We start from the raw sequence: 16,082 nt of genomic DNA, 5'->3' as shown, positions 1-16,082 counted from the left end.
GACGTCACGGCTTCTGATTGGTCGCGTGCCGCTCATGTGACCGCCACGCGACCAATCACAAGCCGCGACGTCATTCTCAGGTCCTAAATTCCTAGAATGAGAAGTTTAGGGCCTGAGAATGACGTCGTGGCTTGTGATTGGTCGCGTGGCAGGCACATGAGCGGCATGCGACCAATCAGAAGCCGTGACGTCATGGAAGGTGCTGAATGCGCTCATTTTAAGCAAAGCAGGCTGCCAGTTACTACCAGGGTGCATCAGAGGGTGAGTATATCCCTATTTTTTATTTTAATTCTTTATTTTTTACATGGATATGGATCCCAGGGCCTGAAGGAGAGTTTCCTCTCCTTCAGACCCTGGGAACCATACACTGGGAACTTCCGATTCCGATTCCCGATACCACAAAAGTATCGGATCTCGGTATCGGAATTCCGATACCGCAAGTATCGGCCGATACCCGATACTTGCGGTATCGGAATGCTCAACACTAGCTACAGGTGTTTCAGTGGTGTGGATTATTCCTGCTCTTTTTAATTATTCATTGTAATTCTTTTTTATGTTAATAGATTGGGCAATTCTGAACGCGGCGATACTAAATATGTGTATATTAGATTTTTTATTGTTTTATTTTGAATGGGGCAAATGGGGGGTGACTTGAACTTGTATATCTTTTTTAATTTTCTTATAGTTTTAAAAACAGTTTTTTTTACTTTTTGCATGCTTCAATAGTTTTCATTAAACTAGAAGCTGCAGTTGTCTGGTCGGCACTGCTACATACAGGAGATGATCAGATCACCTGTATGTAGCAGAAATACACACTTGCTATGAGCACTGGCCATGGGGTGGTGCTCATGGCCATCCTGCTATGACAACCATAATGGTCTGCTGGAGACCTCTGGTTGTCATGCCAACCCATTGGTGACCCGCGATCACGTGACAGGTCACCGATGGACTGGATTTCCGGTTCGCTTGTGGAAAGCATGAGTTAAATGCTGCTGTCAGAGATTGACAGCGGCATTTAACTATGTAACAGTCGAGGATGGATCATGATTCCACACTTGGATATTGCAGGCACATGTCAGCTGTTTATATCAGCTGTCATGTGCCCTGAAAGATGTGGGCTCAGAGCTGGAGCCCACACCAAACAGAGGGAGTAAGACATCAGTGTACTATTACTCCCGATGTCGGAAAAGGGTTAATGTAAAAAAAATCTATATTTTCTTAATTTACTTATTTTTTAAATAAAACAGAAGTGCGTTTTTATGATACATTTTAGTTTTCCAATGGGAACTTACAAATAGGTTTGCTATATTCAGCATTTTTTATATTTTCCATGTTTTTAGATATATAATGTAGGATTAATTACTCCTCCTCTTCCTCTTTTGTATTCCCTCCCTCTCTCACACTGTGAAAGGGCTATAAAAGAATGGTCAAATTAATTTCTCCATAGACCTTTTATTTGTTTTATGTCAATTTGAATATAATTTTACCTACAAGCAACATGATGTTACTGAACCTTGATTTTTGTTGGTGGCAAAGATAGAGCCATTCTTTGGTCTTCCATTCTGGCATCCATGAGGGAAAAAAATGTCATTTTCCAATACTCGCAAGTTGAAGCTTGGTCTACTACGTGATTCATACCAGCACTGACAGCGTAATGTCATGAATACTCTAAACTGCCTTCAGCATCTATCAGCTGTTCCCAGGGGAAGACTTGCCGACAGGGGCACCACCCATTAACCTCATTTTTAGCATGCAGGCTAATCATTGTCTGAGGATCTGGACTGACAACTAGTGTTGAGTAGGGTTGAGCGAAACGGGTCGGCCATTTTCAGAAGTCGACGACTTTTGGCAAAGTCGGGTTTCATGAAACCCGACCCGACCCCTGTGTGGGGTCGGCCATGAGGTCGGCGATCTTCTGAATCTGGTATCGGAATTCCGATACCGAGTTCCGATATGTTTGCGATATCGGGAATCGGTATCGGAATCCATATTTAAGTGTAAAATAAAGAATCAAAATAAAAAATATTGATATACTCACTCTCGGACGCGCCCTGGTACTAACCGGCAGGCTTCCTACCTAAGAATGAGCGCGTGAATGACCTGCGGTGATGTCGCGGCTTGTGATTGGTCGCGAGCGGTCACATGGACAAGCCGCGACATCATCTAAGGTCCTTCACGCGCTCATTCTTAGGAAGGAAGGCTGCCGGAAAGAAGCAGGGCGCGTCCGAGGATGAGTATATACCTAATAGGAATATACTCATCCTCGGACGCGCCCTGCTACCGCAAGTGAACGGAGGCTGGCGGTTATATCGGTAAGGTCCAGGCTGCGTCGGAGAGGTGAGTATATCAATATTTTTTATTTTAATTCTTTATTTTACACATTAATATGGATCCCAGGGCCTGAAGGGGAGTTTCCTCTCCTTCAGACCCTGGGAACCATCAGGATACCTTCCGATACTTGGTGTCCCATTGACTTGTATTGGTATCGGGTATCGGTATCGGCGATATCTGATACTTTTCGGGTATCGGCCGATACTATCCGATACCGATACTTTCAAGTATCGGACGGTATCGCTCAACACTACTGACAACATGACTGCACAACTGAAACAACCTTTTTTTTTAAACATGAATGCCATTGTTTCAATATCAGGATTGACACTACAAGGTACATTGCCAATTATGTATCAATTGTATATGAACATTGCCTTCCGATGCTGCAAAATAAATTTTGCCAAACCAGACAAGGTGATTTTCTGGATTTGTTTTCTCATTTTGACTCTCATTGTTGTGGTCTACCTATGATGTCAATTGCAGGCCTCTCTCATCTTTTTAAGTGGGAGAACTTGCACAATTGGTGGCTGACTAAATACTTTTTTTCCCACTGTAAATCTGTGGTGGTACAGATTCTTTATACTCCTTGTCAAAAAAACATAAACAAAGGAGCAGTCTGCCGTTGTTGGCTACTCTCTCTTCATTTTATCTCTCCCTCTATTAATGGAATCTAATATAATTCACAGATAGTACTCCCATGCTTTATCTTTAACATTGCAGTGGTACACCAGATTCTGTCTAGAGTAGTTATAGTTGTCCAATATTTTAGATCTTTCTCTCCTTTCCACTATTGCTCAGCAGTGTGTTCTGAGATACTTTCCATCGCTAGCCATACCATAAAATAGCCTCTGCATTCCCTGCCTGAGCTTTCATAGTTGTTCTGATAGTACCTCATGATTGACTGCATTATAACATGTGATGTAAAAGCTGCAAGGCAATGTGAGAAAGCTGGCACAGTCAAGTAATTTGAACTTTCCTTCAATGTACAAAACTGCAGCAGCTACTTTTTATTGATTCTCACAAATCAATTATTTCACAAAATGAATTCATTTTGATATGTAAATTTCATAAAATTACATAGTAATTTTGTTAGCAAGGCCAAAAATAGACATTTGTCGATTCAGTTCAGCCTATATTCCGTCAGAATAAATCCCCAGATCTACATCTTTCTAAAGAACCTAATAACTGTAAGATACAATATTGTTACACTCCAGTAAGACATCATTCAGGCCTCTCTTGAACCCCTCAACTGAGTTCAACACCACCACCACCACCATCTCAGGCAAGGAATTCCAGATTCTCGCTGCCCTAACAGTAAAGAATCCTCTTCTATGTTGGTGGAAAAACCTTCTCTCCTCCAGACGCAGAGAATGCCCCCTTATGACAGTCAAATTCCTTGGTATAAACAGATCTTCGGAGAGATATTTGTATTGTCCCCTTATATACTTATACATGGTTATTAGATCGCCCCTCAGTCGTCTTTTTTCTAGACTAAATAATCCTAATTTTGCTAATCTCTCTTGAGTTGATCATGATGAAGCAACACCTCTGGTTTAGATCTACTCCTCATTAATCATGTTTATTGGATTAGATAAGCAGAAAGTATGAAAAGTAGGAAGGACTTTATTACGATTCAGAAGGAAACACATTTTGGCTCCTTTTAGAACCTTAGTAAGCTAAACTGATGAATGTGTAGTAGATCGGAAGTGCCAGAGGTGTTCTGTCATTACGTTCAACTATTCCTTTCGGATAAAAGCTTACATCCTCTCCAACTACTATTATTGCAGTGTGTAACATTAATATTTTACAAGTATATTGTTTCATTGTGACCATAAATTCTAATCAATTTCAATACAAACACTTAATATTAGGGACCATTTTGAATATGCAATTTCCTATTTCTGTGGAAACTCAATGATTTTGGAAACCATGAAACACATTTTCATTTGATTGTTGTGTTTCTTTTAGTTGCTTAATGTGCCGTGACAAAAGCATTGAGCAGCGTGTCTAATACCAATCATTTCAGGTCTGAAAAATACAATATTCTTTTAAAAAGTCTGCTGATTCAATGAATATTTGTACTATTTTGAAGCAGCAGGGGAACTGACTCATTTCAGCATTACTACAGCAAAAGTGAATTAAATCTGTGGAGCACAGGAAAAAATGTGATATGTACAAGCATTCTACTGCAAACAGAAGTTAAGTTCTTAGTTCTCTATTTTGCTCTAAATAATAGAAAAAAATGATAGTAGTGATGCTAGCATAAAGGTACCAATAGGAAAAAAAATTGTTCATTGAAGAGAGATAATGGTTCATCAAGTATTAAAAGCAAGTTTTAACAGATATATATAGTGGAGATGGAATCTTTTTTATCCTATAAGCCTTACACATGCTGCTCAAGTGAAAATACACTAATTTAGGTTTATTATCACAGATTAAACATGCCATATTTTATCTACAAGCAGATTTAGTTGGGAATATTTTTGTGTTTTTTCCGTCATGTGACCAAACTAAGAAAATGCATTTTTTATTACATATTTTGATCATTTACATACACTGTGAGTTAGTTAGCAAACTGCAATTAATTAATACGTGGACTCTAATATTGCCTTAAAAGTTAAAAAGATAAGATACTTAATTGGCTTTTTTTAGCAGAGTACAAAAGTCATCTAACTATGTCAAGTTGTACCTAAATATGGATGGTGTCTATCACTAGTTCTCCATGTGCCAAACCAAACCATGCTTTATCTGAATTAAGAAATTGAAGAAAATCAGGCACACCGCAATTAAAATCTTGTCTAGGAAGGATATGTAGTAAGGGTGACGAGGGACCGATGTGCTCGATTTGAGTACCAAGCACTCGAGCATTTTAGCTCATGCAGAGCTCTGAAGGAGGCCATACGCCACAATACATACTGGACAAAATAGGGCCTGCAATGCTTTATTATTAAATTAATATACAGGTATACAGGTATCTATCCAATATACTAACTTATACATACACGATGCATTAGCATACTGCAACTGATGAATACATGAACTCCAATAATGCTGCAAATGTTAAAAATCTAAGGTACTTAATTAGCATTTTTTCATCAAACAGCTCAAAAGTAGTGTTGAGCGATACCGTCCGATACTTGAAAGTATCGGTATCGGAAAGTATCGGCCGATACCGGCAAAGTATCGGATCTAATCCGATACCGATACCCGATACCAATACAAGTCAATGGGACTCAAGTATCGGACGGTATCCCTGATGGTTCCCAGGGTCTGAAGGAGAGGAAACTCTCCTTCAGGCCCTGGGATCCATATTAATGTGTAAAATAAAGAATTAAAATAAAAAATATTGCTATACTCACCTCTCCGACGCAGCCTGGACCTCACCGAGGGAACCGGCAGCGTTCTTTGCTTAAAATGCGCGCGTTTACTTCCTTCCGTGACGTCACGGCTTGTGATTGGTCGCGTGCCGCCCATGTGGCCGCGACGCGACCAATCACAGCAAGCCGTGACGTAATTTTCAGGTCCTGAATGCCTAATTCTAGGCATTCAGGATTTTAAAATTACGTTCCGGCTTGTGATTGGTCGCGTCGCGGTCACATGGGCGACGCGACCAATCACAAGCCGTGACGTATAATATTTTTTATTTTAATTCTTTATTTTACACATTAATGTTGTTTCGATACCGATACCCGATACCACAAAAGTATCGGATCTCGGTATCGGAATTCCGATACCCGCAAGTATCGGCCGATACCCGATACTTGCGGTATCGGAATGCTCAACACTACTCAAAAGCTATCCGGCCACATTAAGGTGGCCTAAAAGTAGCTTGTCTTTATTACCAGGGCCGTATTTGCCACTTGGATGAATAGGATGGCAGATTGCAGAGGGCAGCGCCACCAAGAAGAAATATTTATATATTTTTTTAATTATCCCCCTTCTTACTTCTGCTCAACTAAGCATAAAAACCTTCATCTTTATTGAGGGAGGGGTACATGGACAGAGAAGCACCATTCAGCTCCCTGCCCCAAAGGAAGGAGATTAATCTTAGAAGTAAAGGATCTTTGATTACGTCATGCCCATGTGGGTTATGGACGAAGCCATTCTACAGATTACAAGTAAAATGTGCTCGTGGGCAGAAAGCAGAGGAAGAAAGGGGCACTGCTGACAGGTAATTAGGAAATGGATACATGGGGTGCAGGCTAAATACAGTGGGAAAAACAAGTATTTGATACACTGCTAATTTTGCAAATTTTCCCATCTACAAGAAATGCAGAGGTCTGTAATTTTTATCATAGGTACACTTCACCTGTGAAAGACATAATCTTAAAAAATAAAGAAAATTATATTGTGGGATTTTTACATAATTAATTCGCATTTTTTGCATGAAATAAGTATTTGATATAATAGGAAAACAGAACTTAATATTTCGTAGAGAAACCTTTTGTTTGCAATTACAGAGGTCATACGTTTCCTGTAGTTGTTGACCAAGTTTGCATTCACTGCAGAAGGGATTTTGGCCCACTCCTCTATAAAATCTTCTTCAAATCTTTCAGGCCTTGGAGCTGTCACTGGGTAACATTGAGTTTCAGATTCCTCCAGAGATTTTCTAGTGGGTTCAGGTCTAAAGACTTGCAACCTTAGTACCTCAGTACCTTGAAATGCTTCTTACGGAGCTACTCCTTAGTTGCCCTGGCTATGTGTTTTGGGTCATTTTCATGCTGCAAGACCCAGCCATGACCCATCTTCAATGTTCTTACTGAGAGAAGGAGATTGTTAGCCACAATCTAGCCATACATGCTGTTTGACTAGTGGAATTTGCATGCCCTGCAGGATTTTAATCAATGACGACATAGTGTGTTACTAACGGTAATGTTTGAGACCATGCTCCCAGCTCTCTTCGGGTCATTGACCAGGCCCTTTAGTTCTGGGATGAGTCCTGATGTTTCTCAATATCATCCTTACATCACAAGGTGAGGTTTTGCATGGAGAGCCAAAATGAGGAAAATTGACAGTCATCCTGTGTTTCTTCAATTTCCTGATAATTATGCCAACAGTTGTTGCTTTCTCACCAAGCTGCTTGCCTATTGTCCTGTAGCTAATCACAGCCTTGGGCAGGTCAACAATTTTGTCCCTGGTGTCCTTAAACAGCTCTTTTATCTTAACTATGGTGGTGAGGTTGGAGTGTCATTAATTGGGTGTGTTGACAGGTGTATTTTATACAGGTGCAATTAAAACAGGTAATGAGTGCTGAGTAAGGAGGGCTTCTTAGAGGAAAAACTAACAGGTCTGTGAGAGCCAGAATTCTTGCTGGTTGGTAGATTATAGGAAATTAACTAAAAACAATTACATCCCCTTAACCAAATTATCCCATATCCCTTTAACACTCCTCATAGAAGTATAGAAACAGAATACAAAACCAAATTTGTCAGCAACTTGATCATTTTCAGATTAATAAGTAATTACTAAGTAAATATTTAATGTTTTCAGTAGATACTGCAGTATTTGCAGAAGCCACTTATTTCGGTTAGTGTTGAGCATTCCGATACCGCAAGTATCGGGTATCGGCCGATACTTGCGGTATCGGAATTCCGATACCGAGTTCCGATACTTTTGTGGTATCGGAAATCGGAATCGGAAGTTCCCAGTGTATGGTTCCCAGCTTCTGGAGGAGAGGAGACTCTCCTTCAGGCCCTGGGAACCATATTCATGTAAAAAATAAAGAATAAAAATAAAAAATATGGATATACTCACGCCTCCGGCGGCCCCTGGACCTTGCCGATGTAACCGGGAGCCATCCAGGATACCTTCCGATACTTGAGTCCCATTGATTTGTATTGGTATCGGGTATCGGCGATATCCGATATTTTTTGGGTATCGTCCGATACTATCCGATACCGATACTTTCAAGTATCGGAAGGTATCGCTCAACACTAATTTCGGTCATGCTACTATTTTAGGGTTAGTGCGGTCTAGGGTAAGAACCTTGAACAACAACCACTTGCATTGCATCTTTTTATTAACACAAACATATATAATCATTTCAATTTAATATCATGTCATCTTCTGATTGGTTGATAAATGTTTGTACTGTATTATGATCGGTTACATGATAATCTCCCTTTGTCCCTCCTTCATGTACCTCCTTTGGTAATTTACTATAAGAATAAAGCCATAACATAATGGAGGCAATTATGTTCTTCATTTTCTTTAACAATATAGGAAGTTGTGACTAGAGATGAGTGAACTTGTTGAGAAAACTTTCTTTAGTCTCAAATTTGGCACAAACGTAGCACATTTGGATTCGTGTTCACTTTCATGAGCATTTCTACTCAAAGTCGGCAAAATTCGGTCACAGTTCGATAACTCATTTACACTAATTATTTTGCTATTACTTTGGCTAGGATAGTGGTGCTGTATGATGAGCAGGGAAGACAGAGGATCATGTTTAATCAGAGGAGAGGGTGTGGAGAGGTTAAAGGAGCGTGTGAAGTGGTTAGAGGAGCTGCACGCTCTTTGTTTTTCCCTTATCTTAATGTGTATTGATTCTGGCAGCCAATCAGGCTGCAGGAACCACCTACACATCATGACACAAGGTCTTCTGTGACTGGCTGCTAAAGTCACATGTCCCTGGCCATAAGTGGACATCTTGTTTTTCTGGCGCCATTGTCTCAGTCTCACAGTGCAGAAAGGTCACTCCTGCACCACTGCCAGAAGGCCAGATTTCTACTTAAAAACTGTTAGGCCTAATATTGGCGGGTGCAGCCAGGACACCCAATTTGCTAATCCAAATAGTTTGTGATAAAACTGGGTCCCAGTGAGAAATCAGAAGGCCAGGTTTCCGCTTAAAAAATGTTCGGCATAACAGTGTTGTTCAGGCATGCTATCTAAGAAAATAAATAGTGATTATTCTTTTATAGTGTTGAGCGATACCTTCCGATACTTGAAAGTATTGGTATCGGATAGTATCGGCCGATACCCGAGAAATATCGGATATCGCCGATACTGATAGCCGATACCAATACAAGTCAATGGGACACAAGTATCGGAAGGTATCCTGGATGGTTCCCAGGGTCTGAAGGAGAGGAAACTCTCCTTCAGGCCCTGGGATCCATATTCATGTAAAAAATAAAGAATTACAATAAAAAATATGGATATACTCACCCGTCCGGCGGCCCCTGGACCTTACCGATGTTACCGGCAGCCTGCGTTCCTAAAAATGAGGAGTTTAGGACCTTCGATGATGTCGCGGCTTGTGATTGGTAACGTGACCGCTCATGTGACCGCTCACGCGACCAATCACAAGCCGCGACATCATCGCAGGTCCTAAACTCCTCATTCTTAGGAACGGAGGCTGCCTGTTACATCGGTAAGGTCCAGGGGCCTCCGGAGGGGTGAGTATATCTATATTTTTTATTGTAATTCTTTATTTTTTACATGAATATGGATCCCAGGGCCTGAAGGAGAGTCTCCTCTCCTCCAGACCCTGGGAACCATACACTGGGAACTTCCGATTCCGATTTCCGATATCACAAAAATATCGGAACTCGGTATCGGAATTCCGATACCGCAAGTATCGGCCGATACCCGATACTTGCGGTATCGGAATGCTCAACACTATTCTTTTAGTGACATCTGACTGACATACAATCTTAGTGGCAAAAAGTGAGGTTGTGATGGAAGGGGAAATAGGCTGGGTGTTCGATGTGTACGTGAGTTAGGTGTTGAAGTTAATGAAAGCTCGACTGAACAAACACAGTTTTGTCCTATTGAAAGACCACTGACAACATTTGTTACTGGATGGGCTACGCAAATCCATTTCTTTGGCAGCCGCACAACAGTACACCTTGCAGATGAGGTTCAGAAATAGCATATGCTCCAGAGGATGGTAAGTGCTACATCAAGTGGCCTCTCCTTTTCTTACTCCACCTTAACATCACACACAGTACAATCCTCAGAGGTGTCACCCCAATCACCCTTGTTTCCTACCACATCACAAATTTCCAAACACCCAACTGACTGGATGAACCACAGATGGGCCATTGTGCATAGCTGTTCACACAATCTATTCCATGGGCATCAGAGGTCTGCTCCAAAGAATCACAGAATACAAAAGGAGGAAATTATCTGCAACAATGTCCAAACTTTTATCATGTTGTGTCCGGGGCTGGACAAAGTAGGTTCAGAGAATCCAGATCCTCATCACAAGACATTAACCACCAAACATGGAGCTTATCCTGATTAGACGTAGATGCCAGAGGTGCACGTGGACTGTCATGTAAGGGCAGGAAGAGGAGGAGGGTGACTCTCAGAGTGAGGAGTGTGAAAACAGAGAGGATGATGAGATTTTAGATCCCACTTGGTATGAACCCAGAGGTACACAGCTGAGTAGCTCGGCAGAGGAGGTGGAGCAGGGGGAAGATGAGAAGATTACATTGTGGCTTCCCAGAGAGACACAAAGTGATGCAACTATGCAAGCACTGCATCATCAGCCTCAACTCTGGCTGGGCAGTTTGCAAAGGTGGCAAGGGTCTTTTTTGAGACCGGAAAGGATGACCTAACACACAGTATCTGTCAAATTTCCAAAAAAACTCAGTAGAGACAAAAATTGCAATAATATGCCATCTACATGCATGAACCGGCACATGAGCAATCAACATGCCATAGTGTTGGAATCTCACTGTGCTAAAATGCCGACTAATGGGCCTCACCAATCACAAGCCATCCCATCAACCCCATCTTCTGCTTATTCCTTCTCCCCCACAATGTCAAGTCTTCTCACACAGATTTCTGGCTGCAGAAACTCTACTTGTTTACCTCCTACAGTCGAGGTGAGTGAGAACCCGTCAGCTACTATGGAAGTGGACATAACTGCTTTCATATCACTTAGTACAACACATGTCTCTCAATACACTAAAACATCTATGCCTGCACCTCACTCACAGTCCAGCAATTTGTCCTGTTCTGTGTACTCCACCATCTCTCAGCACAGCAGCCAGCCCTTGGTCCTGAAGTTGTGATCACATAGAAAAATGTTTCCTCCTACACATTCCAAAGCTAAAAGCTTGAACTCCACCATCTCCAATCTGTTGGTAATGGAAATGTGGACTTTTTGCCTGGAGGATACAGACAGTTTCAGAAAGTAGATGACCATTGCAGTTCTCCAGTAACATTTGCCTAGCCGCCATTACTTCTCTAAAAATGGTGTACCTGCACTACAACAGCATGTTGCCGACATAAGTACCAATTCCCTGAAGAAATCTATGTCTGCCAGGGTGCATTTCACCACTGACACCTGGATGAGCAAATATGGGCAAGGGCGCTACATCTCACTGACTAGGCACTGGGTGAATCTGGTGGCTGTGGGGGCAGGCGGTCAAGGGGTTGCTCCACAAGTCTTTGAATTGTCAAGGCTTGTGGGACAAACCTCTGTGTCTGTAGGGTTGGGGTTAGGGGTAGGGTTGGGATTAGATTTAGGGTTAGGGGTAGAGGTAGGGTTGACATTAGGGGTAGGGTTAGGAGTAAGGTTGGGGAAGGGTTAGGGGTAGGGTTGGGAGTAGGGAAAGGGTTGGGATTAGGGTTAGGGTTAGGGGTAGGGTTGAGATATGGATTATGGTTGAGATTAGGGTTGGGATTAGGGTAGGGTTAGGGTTGGGGTTAGGGATTTGGGATTAGAGGTAGGGTTAGGATTACGGGTGTGGTTAGGGTTATGGTTAGGGTTGGGATTAGGGTTAGGGGTGTGTTGGGATTAGGGTTGGAATTAGAATTGGTGGGTTTCCACTGTTTAGGTACATCAGGGGGTCTGCAAGCGTGACATGATGCCTGCAGATCATTCCATCAAAGTCTGCATATAAAAAAGGTTACTACTTCCCTTCTGAGCTCTGCCGTGCACCCAAACAGCGGTTTACCCCCACATATGTGGTAACAGTGTACTCAGGACAAACTGGACAACAACTTTGGGGTCAAATTTCTCCTGTTACCCTTGTGGAAATAAAAAATTGGAGGGTAAAAAATCATTTTTGAAAAAAAAAAAGGATTTTTTTATTTTCACGGCACTGCGTTATAAACTTCTGTGAAGCACTTGGAGGTAAAAAGTGCTCACCACACATCTAGATAAGTTCGTTGGTGGGTCTAGTTTCCAAAATGGGGTCACTTGTGGGGGGGCTCTAATGTTTAGGTACATTAGGGGCTCTGCAAACGTAACATGATGCCTGCAGTCTATTCCATCAAAGTCTGCATTTGAAAACGTCACTACTTCCCTTCCGAGCCCTGACGTGCGCCCAAACAGTGGTTTCCCCCCCACATGTGGGGTACAACCTTACTCGGGACAAACTGTACAACAACTTTTGGGGTCCAATTTCTCATGTTACCCTTGTGAAAATAAAAAATTGCGGGTTAAAAAATCATTTTTGAGGAAAAAAATGACTTTTTATTTTCACGGCTCTGCGTTATAAACTTCTGTGATGCACTTGGGGGTTCAAAGTGCTCACCACACATCTAGATTAGTTCCATGGGGGGTCTAGATTCCAAAATGGGGTCACTTGTGGGGGAACTCCAATGTTTAGGCACACAGGAGCTCTCCAAACGCAACATGATGTTCGCTAACGATTGGAGCTAATTTTCCATTCAAAAAGTCAAATGATGCTCCTTCCCTTCCGAGCCCTGCCGTGCGCCCAAACAGTGGTTTACCCCCACACATGAGGCATCGGTGAACTCAGGAGAAATTGGCCAACACATTTTAGGATTCATTTTATCCTGCTGCCCATGTGAAAATGAAAAAATTGAGGCTAAAATTTTTTTTTTGTAAAAAAAAAAGTATTTTTTCATTTTTCCTGATCAATTTGTGAAACACCTGGGGGTTCAAAATGCTCACTGCGATTCTAGATAAGTTCCTTGGGGGGTCTGGTTTCCAAAATGGGGTCAATTGTGGGGGAGCTCCAATGTATAGGCACACATGGGCTCTCTAAACGCAATATGGTGTTGGCTAACGATTGGAGATAATTTTCCATTCAAAAATTCAAATGGCGCTCCTTCCCTTCCAAGCCCTACTTTGCATGCAAACAGTGGTTTACCCCCACATATGAGGCATCAGTGTACTCAGGAAAAACTGCCCAACAAATGTTTTACATAGTGTTGAGCATTCCGATACTGCAAGTATCGGGTATCGGCCGATACTTGCTGTATCGGAATTCCGATACCGAGATCCGATATTTTTGTGGTATCGGGTATCGGTATCGAAACAACATTAATGTAAAAATGTGTAAAAGAAAGAATTAAAATAAAAAATATTGCTATACTCACCTCTCCGACGCAGCCTGCACCTTACCGAGGGAAGCGGCAGCGTTCTTTGTTTAAAATTTGCGCTTTTCTTTCCTTTACTGAAGTCCCGGCTTGTGATTGGTCGCGTGCCGACCATGTGGCCGGGACGCAACCAATCACAGCAAGCCGTGACGTAATTTCAGGTCCTTCAGGATTTTAAAATTACGTTCCGGCGTTGTGATTGGTTGCGTCGCAGTCACATGGGCAACGCAACCAATCACAGCAAGCCGTGACGTAATTTCAGGTCCTTAAGGATTTTAAAATTACGTCCCGGCTTTGTGATTGGTTGCGTCGCAGTCACATGGGAGACGCAACCAATCACAAGCCGTGACGTCACGGGAGGCTGGACACGCGCGCATTTTAAAATGGGCGCGTGTCCAGCCTCCCGTGACGTCCCGGCTTGTGATTGGTTGCGTCGCGATCAACCAATCACAAGCCGGGAGGCTGGACACGCGCGCATTTTAAAATGAGCGCGTGTCCAGCCTCCCGTGACGTCCCGGCTTGTGATTGGTTGCCTCGCGGTCAACCAATCACAAGCCGGGAGGCTGGACACGCGCGCATTTTAAAATGAGCGCGTGTCCAGCCTCCCGTGACGTCCCGGCTTGTGATTGGTTGCCTCGCGATCAACCAATCACAAGCCGGGAGGCTGGACACGCGCACATTTTAAAATGAGCGCGTGTCCAGCCTCCCGTGACGTCCCGGCTTGTGATTGGTTGCCTCGCGATCAACCAATCACAAGCCGGGAGGCTGGACATGCGCGCATTTTAAAATGAGCGCGTGTCCAGCCTCCCGTGACGTCCCGGCTTGTGATTGGTTGCCTCGCGGTCAACCAATCACAAGCCGGGAGGCTGGACACGCGCGCATTTTAAAAATTTTAAAATGCGCGCATGTCCAGCCTCCCGGCTTGTGATTGGTTGACCGCGACGCAACCAATCACAAGCCGGGACGTCACGGGAGGCCGTGTTTGGGGGCAGACAGCTGGAAGGACAGGACCCGGTATTATCAGCGGGGTAGAGCTGCCCCCACCGGTATACACAGCGACCGCCGCTACAGCAGAGGGGCCGGTAATAATCCGACGGAGAAAGAACAGAGATTGAGAGGGAAATTCGAAACCAGCAATTTAAAATGCGCGCGTGTCCAGCCTCCCGGCTTGTGATTGGTTGACCGCGAGGCAACCAATCACAAGCCGGGACGTCACGGGAGGCTGGACACGCGCTCATTTTAAAATGCGCGCGTGTCCAGCCTCCCGGCTTGTGATTGGTTGACCGCGAGGCAACCAATCACAAGCCGGGACGTCACGGGAGGCTGGACACGCGCTCATTTTAAAATGCGCGCGTGTCCAGCCTCCCGTGACGTCACGGCTTGTGATTGGTTGCATCTCCCATGTGACTGCGACGCAACCAATCACAAAGCCGGGACGTAATTTTAAAATCCTTAAGGAACTGAAATTACGTCACGGCTTGCTGTGATTGGTTGCGTTGCCCATGTGACTGCGACGCAACCAATCACAACGCCGGAACGTAATTTTAAAATCCTGAAGGACCTGAAATTACGTCACGGCTTGCTGTGATTGGTTGCGTCCCGGCCACATGGTCGGCACGCGACCAATCACAAGCCGGGACTTCAGTAAAGGAAAGAAAAGCGCGAATTTTAAACAAAGAACGCTGCCGCTTCCCTCAGTAAGGTGCAGGCTGCGTTGGAGAGGTGAGTATAGCAATATGTTTTATTTTAATTCTTTCTTTTACACATTAATATGGTTCCCAGGGCCTGAAGGAGAGTTTCCTCTCCTTCAGACCCTGGGAACCATCAGGAATACCGTCCGATACTTGAGTCCCATTGACTTGTATTGGTATCGGGTATCGGTATCGGATTGGATCCGATACTTTGCCGGTATCGGCCGATACTTTCCGATACCGATACTTTCAAGTATCGGACGGTATCGCTCAACACTAGTTTTAATCCATTTTATTCTGTTGCCCTTGTGAAAATGAAAAAAATTGAGGCTAAAAGAAAATTTTTACGGATCAATTTGTGAAACACCTGGGGGTTCAAAGTGCTCACTATGCATCTAGATAAGTTACATAGACCCCTCAAACTGACTTTAAATGTGAGGTGGTCCCTAAAAAAAATGGTTTTGTAAATTTTGTTGTAAAACTGAGAAATCGCTGGTCAACCTTTAACCCTTATAACTTCCTAGCAAAAAAAAATGTTGTTTCCAAAATAGTGCTGATGTAAAGTAGACATGTGGGAAATGTTATTTGTTATCTGTTTTGTGTCACATACCTCTCTGGTTTAACAGAATAAAAATTCAAAATCTGAAAATTGCAAACTTTTCAAAATTTTCGTCAAATTTCCAATTTTTTCACAAATAAACACAAAAATTATCGCCCTAAATTTACCACTAACATGAAGCCCAATATGTCATGAAA

This window comes from Ranitomeya variabilis, chromosome 8 (assembly GCF_051348905.1).
Source record: "Ranitomeya variabilis isolate aRanVar5 chromosome 8, aRanVar5.hap1, whole genome shotgun sequence".
Taxonomy (NCBI): Eukaryota; Metazoa; Chordata; class Amphibia; order Anura; family Dendrobatidae; genus Ranitomeya; species Ranitomeya variabilis.
This window is presented reverse-complemented; position numbering follows the sequence as displayed.